Here is a 10229-nt window from a genome sequence, read left to right on the forward strand (position 1 = left end):
CCTGAGATGCATTTTCCTGTGGGCTACCAAGGCAAGTCTATATGTAACCCTCTCACTGGGGCTTGTGCACCAACTTGGCTCTTTTTCTAACTCTGCTAACAGCCAGGTGACTCATTGATGAGGAGGCTGACTTTCATAAGCAAAATACGTCTCAGGTCAGTATGATCTGGGGTTCAACCAAACAGGAATGTTGCAATGTTCCAATGAAAGAAACCTCAATCTCAGCGAATGCTGTGTAAGCACTTCCCATACACAATTATCGGTAACCCAGAACTAACAGATCGTACACCAGCATGAAATTATAAAGAAAGTACATTTACCAGATTTATAGTTACAGAAATCTGCTAAGATAAATTAAAGGGCCCGTTACAGTTAAACCAGTCCAATGTGCACATAAACGCTGGAGCTCATTTCAGTGGTAGTCAGGGGGTGTATTGCTTTCCTCACGTGCTCGAACCATGGTCTGTATGAAACCATTTGCCACTGTCAGAATTTCCCTCAAAGGCAGTTCAGACAAACCGAATCTCTCATGAGTATTGGCCCTTCCTTCTTCCAGCTATTCATCTGCACAAAGCATTTCTTGCAATGGGGACTCTCCATCCAAAGGCACTTTGCAGCATCTTCCCTCCTGACCCGCTCCGCAGCTCCAGCCCTAAAGGAGCCCAAAACAGACGACTGTCTTTCAGAAATCTCTTCCCACACAGCTCTCTAGAACCTTCTTCACATCCCACAATCCTGATTGGCTGACACAACATTCCTGTCTTGGAAAACATGGTTCCTTGCCTGTAGCTGAAGCTAAAATGCTCTTACCAGTGGCACACACTGCTCTTATGAAACACTGATAAAATAAATTCCACTCAGCGTAGCAGTAGAGATCTTAACTAGAGCATTACACTCTCCCCACTCCTCCCCTCCCATACCAAAAATAGTCACATTCTCATGACTTTGGAACTTATTGAACCATTATTAATAACATGGTATTCAAATGCAGTTTGTGATCTCAGGTTCCCCAATCCATTTGTAATTGGCAATAACATATTGGCAGTCCATTGGATGGACAGGACACTGTTTTCCTGGTACATCATATGCCAGCCTATTGGGGGTTTCCTGACTCTCTGAGACCATCTTATTTCATCTTCAGCTTCTTCAGCCTCAGCCACTGCTCAGTACTGTTCCTGTTTTCTCGGTGATGCCTCCCCCGTCTATCACTCATTCATTCCAGTCACTCCGGTCCCCTTGCCACTTGACTAAACTCAGCTTCATCCACAATTATTCTGGAGCCCAGTTTAAACTGGGGCAGCTGAATGTGTTCAACCTCCGCTGGTCCTAAACAGTGCGACCTCTCTTGGAAAGGGGTGTCCTCCGTCACTCTAATAGTGTGGCGAGTACACTTGGAGCAACCCCACCACCAATACTGTCATCCTGTTTGCATGGACAGCCAAAGGTTTCTGCAGTTCAGGTCTCACCAGCACTTCAGCAGCTAAGCATGACTCTTCTTCGAGATCCTCTAGAGCATCCATCAGGAGGGTCTCGCATCAGGCACTCCAGGGAACTTGGGCTATCCAGTTGCTTCAGCTGTTTTTTCAGGATGTAACATGTCAGCTTTGGACTGGGTTTACAACACAGTTTCTTATTTATGCTCATCAATGAGCTAAGGAGGAACTTGCACTTCCTCAAAAGCAGCTCTGAACACTGGGTGCATGGACATGTTTTTCAAAAACTTCTCTCATCTTTTTTGAATGCTCCCACGAGCCTTCTCATCGTTGGAGTATTTGTTCCCACAAGAATGAAGCTTCCCCTTTTTCAACCAGTTCCTGGCAGACTGACACAGGGATATCAAAAGCCTCAGTTACTCCAACACCTGCTTCTGAAAATTGCAGTTTCAACGATAAGTAACCATCGTGCAGGTAATCATCAGTACTAAGCCCCCAAATCACAAGGGAACTGAGTGGTGTCAATGCTAAATGCATCAAATACTGGTTGTTGAAGGATCTGTAAAGTGATGTAATTTGAGAACCAGTGTCCAGTATGGCTCTAAGATAAATACCTTCAATCTATATGGATACATCAGAGCTTGGTCCCACTAAATCATCGGGAACACTGTTTTACACTTTAGTATTTGCCTTGATACACTGATTGGAACGTATTCTCTCTGAAGTGCCAGAACATTCCTTTACTGTGTCCCTCTGTAGATTTCTTCCTTCTTTGACTAACTGCTGACTTACTTTTTGAAGAATTTCCTGTCACTCACAGTATCACTCGAAATACCCACCTTCTCCACTGTTGTAACAGAAAAGACCAGTCAACTCTCCAGTCAAAGGCACTTTCCAGCAGCAATCCTCTGCTTAGCACGTCCTACAGGTTTGTCGGGTTTCCAAACAGACGTGTCACATTTAGCTGAAACATTTGCAGGCATCCATCGAGTCAGCTCAGCTCAAAGGGTTTTCGACTCATTCCTCAGAAGATCTATCTTCGTGGCATCTGGGGCCCTTTTAACAGCAGAGGCTACCACTGAAGACACTAATCTGCTTTTGGAAATTCTCCACTTCTCAATCATGTTTTCCTCCAATCTAACTTCTCAAAGAAATTCAGTAAAACACAGAGGAGAGTGCAGCTTGTGGGTCTTTTGAATACATTAAGCAATTGTGTCATGGCAGACAACAACTCTCTTTCCTCCTGGAATGTGCACCTACACTTCATCCTAAAATCGGTTGTACTTTCAGCTGTGCCAAAAGCATCCTCCAGAGCTTGCAGGGAATTCGCTGAAGTGGCTAATGGGTTTTCTGCCTTTAGGAAAAATCACTGTATCACCCACCGGAACCTTTAAACTCTCTACTAGACTCAGTTACTTCACATTATCTGAGCACTGCCATACAACCAGTGACTGAGGTGTCTGCTCAGCCCAAGCCTCATGGTCGTCTTCCCCATCGGGTGTGGGCTTAACTCCAGACAACATTCTAAGCCTACGATAACTTTTGCTCTCCACAAGTACACTTTGACATTCATCAACCAGTGATGCAATAGGCAAAACCAACTCAGAGCTTAAATCAACTGCTGGAGGACCAGATAGACTTCTCACATCAGACAATTTCTTTCCCTCACTTCACAGAGCGAGAACAACTTATCCTTAAAGTCTTCACCCTCAGCTGCATTCCCACCTTCTCTAAAACTATGGACTGCCCAGAGCCCCGCCTCTCCAGGTGTCCCGATCCTATCAGGAAGCTCAGTATAGGTCACGTCAGTGGTAGCCTCGTCTATTATGACATCCTTACCAGCTGATTGGACAAAATGCCATTCAATCAGAGTAACTTTTCCAGGTACTTTTACAAAACTCAGCACTCTCAGTAACAGTTTATTTGGAATTCAAATATATACGCCACTCAGAATACAAGCATTATTTGTGGATGACCTCTTCAAATTGCACCAAACCTTAATCCTCACAGCATCCATATTAAAGTAACTTCATTAGGACACACCTCACTTCCCCCAACACCAGCTTAAACTCACAAATAAACCACTTAATCAATCCTAAAGCAGCATTCACACAGTATCTGATATCTGGGATGAGCTCCCCACAAATGTAACCCTCTCACCGGGGCTCATGCACCAACTTGGCACATTATCTAATTCTGCTGACAGCCACATGACTCAGCGGTGGGAAGTCTGCCTTTCATAAGCAATACAAGTCCAGTGTCTGAATGATTTGGTGTTCAACCAGACAGGAGCACTGGAATGTTCCAATTTAAGAAACTTCAATGTGAATGAATGAGTGTAAATACAGCCCATACCCGGAAATAACAGATCGTACATCAGCAGAAAATTATAACAAAGTATATTTACTAAAATTACAGTTAAGAAGAGAAAAAAGAAAAGGGCCCATTACAGTTAAACCAGTCCAATGTGCACAATAACATCGGAACTCATTTCTGGACTAGTTGTGGGTGTATCACTTTACTAACTCGCTGGACCCACGGTCTGCATGAAAGCAACTCCCATCGTCCGAGTTTCCCTCAAAGACGTCTCAAATGAACTGGCTCTCTTATGAGTACTGGCCAAAGCACTTCTTGCAATGGAGAGTATCCTTCCAACAGCATTCTGAGGCATCTTCCCTCCTGCGCAGCTTTGTAGTTCCCACCCTAATGCACCCCAAACAAGACTACTGTCCTTCAGAAATCCCTTTCTGCCCAGCTGTCTAGAACCTTCACTAAATCCCACAATCCTGACTGGCTGATACAACATTCCTAAATTGGACACATTGCTCCTTATCTTTAGCCAAACCAAAACACTTACCAGAAGCACACAATCTTACCAGGTTTTTAGAAAACTGCTAAAGAGAGTTACTTCACAGGATAGCAGAAGAAGTCAAGGCTTCTCAGCCCCACTGCCCAGCCTTCTCCCCAAAATCTTTGATGCCATGTCCATTCACCTATCAACCTCTACCTTAATTACACCCAATGACCTGGCCTCCACAGCTGCCTGTGGTAATAAATTCCACAAATTCACCACCAAAAATTTATCCTCATTCTTGTTTTAAATAGATGCTCCTCAATCCTAAGGAAGTACCCTCTATTCCTAGACTCACCCACCATGGGAAACATCCTTTCCATATCTACTCTGTCTAGGCCTTTCAACATTCAAAAGGTTCCAATCAGATCCCCCTCAGCCTTCTAAATTCCAGCAAGTACAGACCCACAGCTATCAAACATTCCTTTTATGATAACCCTTTCATTCCCAGAATCATTCTTGTGAATCTCCTCCGAATCCTCTCCAATGCCAACACATCCTTTCGTAGATGAGGAGCCCAAAACTGTTCACAGCACTCAAGGTGAGGCCTCACAAGTGCCTTATAAAGCCTCAGCATCACATTCCTGCTCTTGTATTCTAGAACTCTTGAAATTAATGTTAACATTGCATTTGCCTTCCTCATCACTGACTCAACCTGCAAGTTAACCTTTAGGGTGTTCTGCACAAGGACTCCAAAGTCCCTTTACATCTCAGATTTTGGATTTTCTCCACATTTAGAAAATAGTCTGCATATTTATTCTTCTAGCAATGTGTGTGGCCATGCATTTTCCAACATTGTATTTCATTTGCCTCTCTCTTGCCCATTCTCCAAATCTATCTAAGTCACTCTGCATCCTACCTGCTTCCTCAACACTACCTGCCCCTCCACCAGTCTTTGTATATTCTGCAAATTTGGCAAAAACCTATCTATTCCATCATCTAAATCATTGATATGCTGCATAAAAAGAAGCAGAGCCAACACCAACCCCCGCTGAACATCACTCGTCTTCGGCAGCCAACCAGAAAAAGATCATTTTATTCCCATTCACTGCCTCCAGTCAATCAGTCACAACATCATACCTGACAATCGACAGCAGTGCAACAAGATCATCCACCTTATTTCTTTTTTTTTCTCTCTGCCACCCTGCTTTTTAGGCTCTGCCTGTATACAGCGAGGAAAAGGACAGCCAAGTGATCCAATTTACCAAACTGCGGTCTGGGCAAGGAACAGCAGCCATTCATTAACATAGTGCAGCAGTGGTCTGGAATGCTGGGACCTCTGGTGCTACCGTGGTAACTGAGCAGGGTCTTCTTCAAACAGTGCTGGTTGATGTCTCCGGCTACAATTTGAAAAGTGACGGGATGGGCTGTTTCTTGTCTGCAGACGTCATGCAGTGTTGTGAGTGCTTGTTTATTGTCGGCCACTGGTGATACATAAGCTGCTGTCAAGATCACAGATGATAACTTCCAAGGCAAATAGATAGGTCTGCAATTGATCTTTAGGTGTTCCAAGACGATTGTACACTGTTTGACAGAATTGCCAAGTCAGAGCACTGACAAGATCTGACCATGAAACACACACCTCCTCCCTTTGCCTTACGTGAGTCCGCACTTCAGTCCATTCTGTAAATCATAAATCCTTCTGGTCTGACTGCTGCAGCTGGCCTGTCCAAGTTCCGATACAACAAACAACTGAGATTTTTCTCATCTCTGATACAGCAGTCTTGTCCTCAGATCCTCAGTTTTGTTCTCCGACAACCACACATGGGTCAGCAAGATCCTCACTGTTGCCTTCCACTTCATTGTCTGCACTGCACTTTCTCTGGAACTGTAACGAGGTATTCTGCAAAATGTTAAAGCCTTTCCATTGTACTCCCTCAATGCAATGTGTGAATTAAATGATCTGTGCAGATGGAATGCGGAAGAAAGTCTTTTTTTTACAATGCCTCAGTACAACTGACAATAACAAAACTAAACACAAAGTACACTGCAGACGCTGTGTTCAAATCAATACGTACAACACGCTGGAGAAACTCAGCAGGTCGGACAGCATCCGTTGAGACGAGCAGTCAACATTTTGGGCCGAGATCCTTCATTAGGACTGAAGAAGGAGGGGGCAGGAGCCCTATAAAGAAGGTCGGGGGAGGGTGGGAAGAAGAAGGCTGGTAGGTGCCAGGTGAAAAACCAATCAGAGGATAGATCAAGGGGTGGGGGTGGGGAAGCAGGGAGGCGAAAGGCAGGAAAGGTGAATAAGGAATGTAAGGGGAAAGCACTATGGGTAGTAGTAGAAGGCAGAATCATGAGAGAGGTGATAGGCAGCTGGAAGAGGAGGCAGAGTGAAAGTGGGATGGGGGAAGGGAGAGGGAGGGAATTACGGGAAGTTGGAGAATTCAATGTTCATACCAAGACGGTATATGAGGTGTTGCTCCTCCAACCGGAGTTTGGCCTCCTCATGGCAGTAGAGGTGGCCATGTATGGTCATATCCAAATGGGAATGTGAAGCTGAGTTGAAGTGGGTGGCAACCGGGAGATCCGTTCTGTTATGGCGGACGGAGTGGAGGTGCTCGACGAAGCGGTCCCCCAATCTGCGTCAGGTCTCGCCGATGTAGAGGAAGCCGCACCGGGAGCACCGGATGCAATAGATGACCCCAACAGACTCACAAGTGAAGTGTTGCCTCACCTGGAAGGACTGTTTGGGGCCCTGAATAGTGGAAAGAGGGGAGGGGTAGGGACAGGTGTAGCACTTCCGCTTGCAGGGATAAGTACCAGGTGGGAGATCTGTGGGGAGGGACGTGTGGACCAGGCAGTTGCGGAGGGAACAATCCCTGCAAAAAGTGGAGAGGGGTAGAGAGGGAAACATGTGCTTAACAAATAACAAAACTAATTTCAGCATTGAATCTTATCCACAATTAACTCCAGATCTGCAACAATATAGATGGCCCTTTCAATCTGTACTTCACGGTGCCACAAGTAGTTTTATACTAACCACCACATAGAAACATAGAAAACCTGCAGCACAATACAGGCCCTTCGGCCCACAATGGTATGCCAAACATGTACTTACTTTAGAAATTATCTAGGGTTACCCATACCCCCTATTTTTCTTCCACAACTGCAATAGGACTACACAAAATATCCAAGATACCAGCTGCACCAGCATCAATTTTCTGTGTTTAGAACCTAAAAGCTTTCTTCCACTTTAATAGAGGTGAATATGGAAAATAAATTTCGAATAACAAATTGAAAAAATATGTTTCCAGTTGAAGCCTTTGAGTTAGTTCCTGTTGTGTGCAGCATCCTTTCTCTGTGAATGTGTTGACTTTCAGACAAACTGTCAAGCATCAGTCAGCAACAGTTAATGTGCTTAAAATGGAACTTGGTTGACATCCTGCAGCAAGTTGTGAAGCAGGATGTATGTCAATGCCTTGTACTCTACGCCATGTTGCAAAGATATTTGTTCGCTTGTGAGGAAGTGAGAGACCCAGTCCAGGAGACAGAAGCTTGAGGTCTATGAGCCAGTCTCAACAGAACAGAAATAGAGAGGGGCTGTAGTTTTAAATTCCTTGATGTCAACAAGGGCACCAAGTGAAGAGTGGCACAGTAGCATTGAAGGGCAGCACGGCAACAAAACAATAAGATATAGGAGCAGAATTAGGCCATTTAGCCCATCAAGATGGTTCTACCATTTCATTAAGGCTGATGCATTATTCCTCTCAGCCCCAGTCTCCTGCCCTCTCCCCATATCTCTTCATGCCCTGACCAATCAAGAATCTATCAACCTCTGCCTGTGGCAACATTTCCACAGATTCACCACCCTCTGGCTGAAGAATTTCCTGCTCATGCTCATTCTAAAAGGACACCCCTCTATTCTGAGGCTGTAAACTCTGGTCTCAGATGCTCTCACCATAGGAAACATCCTCTCCACATCAACTCTATCAAAACCTTTAAATATTCGATAGACTTCAATTAGGTCACCATTCATTCTTCTGAATTCCAGTGAATACAGGCCCTGAGCTACCAAACACTCTTCATATGAATTGAATTCACTATTTCTTACATCCTTCACATACATGAGGAGTAAAAATCTTTACATTATAGCAAGCTGTTCAATCCTGGAATCATTTTCGTGAACCACCTTAAAACCCTCTCCAGTTTCAGCACATCCTTTTGAGGGTAATGGCCTCACAGCACTCCAAGAGAGGCCTCACCAGTGCTTTATACAGTTTCAACATTACATCCTTGCCTTTATATTCCAGTCCTCTTGAAATAAATGCTGACATTGCATGTAGCAATTTGTGTAACACTCCGCAAGGCCAGCGATCTGCTTTCAATTCCTGTCATTGCCAGTAAGGAGTTTATATGTTTTCGCCATGACCAATTGGGTTTCCTCTGGCTGCTCCAGCCTCCTCCCACATTTCAAAGATGTATGAGTTAGGGTTAGTAAGTTGTAGGCATGCTATGTTGGTGCCGGATATATGGCGTGACTTGCAGGCTGCCCCCAGCACATCCTTGGACTGTCGTAGGAATGGGTTCTCAGTACAAATTGGTGATCCATCACTAATCCAAAGACCCATCACTGGAATACTGAACTTCTCCTCGATAATGTTACTCACTGTGAATTCAAATTTGTATATTCATCTACATGGATAGACAGCACACAGATACTAAATTATGAAGTGGTTGTTCTTCACTGAAAAGCAGTGATGCAAATCTGGTTGTAAGACAAAGGAACAATGTCCTGATGTGAACCTATTAAAAAGATGAGTTTTAATGCATTATTAAAAGCTAATAATGACAAGGGGATAAGATTGGAATTCCAGATCAGATTATGCCTACTTGATGCATACCTGACTATGTAAGCTAGGTACAAGTCGAGTTGGTGTATTTTCTGCTAAAACATTTGGGTTAGGCTTAGGCATGGTTGTACTTGATACAATCTGCATGATATGTGTCAGTCAGATGTCTTTTTTTTTTGTCAGAACCGATATCGCTCAGCCTATGAGGTTTACCCTCCAATTTTCTCGAAACGCTTCCTGATCAGGTGTGGAAATATTTTCTTCTGAGTTTAGATGGAGATCAGAATGGCCATGTTTGAGTTCGCTTGCAATTTTAATTCCCAGCAGAGTTCTAATTCATGAGAAGCCATCAATGAGTGAGATGAAATGATAAAGGAAAATTAAGATTTTTATTTCTATTTTACCTTCTACATCCCTTTCAGAATGTTACTAAAATAGTTCACAAATTGTAACACAAGAAACTCAACAACAAACTTACACAAAGCAAACATGAGGAAATCTGCAGGAATGGGTAGACGTATCAGAATGGGAATGGGACGTGGAACTCAAATGTGTGGCCACTGGGAGATCCTGCTTTCTCTGGCGGACAGAGCATAGATAGATAGATAGATAGATAGATACTTTATTCATCCCCATGGGGAAATTCAACTTTTTTTCCAATGTCCCATACACTTGTTGTAGCAAAACTAATTACATACAATACTTAACTCAGTAAAAAATATGATATGCATCTAAATCACTATCTCAAAAAGCATTAATAATAGCTTTTAAAAAGTTCTTAAGTCCTGGCGGTAGAATTGTAAAGCCTAATGGCATTGGGGAGTATTGACCTCTTCATCCTGTCTGAGGAGCATTGTATCGATAGTAACCTGTCGCTGAAACTGCTTCTCTGTCTCTGGATGGTGCTATGTAGAGGATGTTCAGAGTTATCCATAATTGACCATAGCCTACTCAGCGCCCTTCGCTCAGCTACCGATGTTAAACTCTCCAGTACTTTGCCCACGACAGAGCCCGCCTTCTTTACCAGCTTATTAAGACGTGAGGCGTCCCTCTTCTTAATGCTTCCTCCCCAACACGCCACCACAAAGAAGAGGGCGCTCTCCACAACTGACCTATAGAACATCTTCAGCATCTCACTACAGACATTGA

The 10229-nt window shown here is 43.9% G+C and overlaps 1 protein-coding gene across 4 annotated transcripts in view; it reads left to right on the forward strand.

Annotated features, from left to right (window-relative positions):
• The window catches only part of LOC140717298 (polymeric immunoglobulin receptor-like), a 120187-nt gene that overhangs the window by 29552 nt on the left and 80406 nt on the right, over window positions 1-10229 (forward strand). The gene's annotated exons all lie outside the window — the stretch shown is intronic.

Source organism: Hemitrygon akajei, chromosome 27 (genome assembly GCF_048418815.1).
Source record: "Hemitrygon akajei chromosome 27, sHemAka1.3, whole genome shotgun sequence".
Classification (NCBI taxonomy): domain Eukaryota; kingdom Metazoa; phylum Chordata; class Chondrichthyes; order Myliobatiformes; family Dasyatidae; genus Hemitrygon; species Hemitrygon akajei.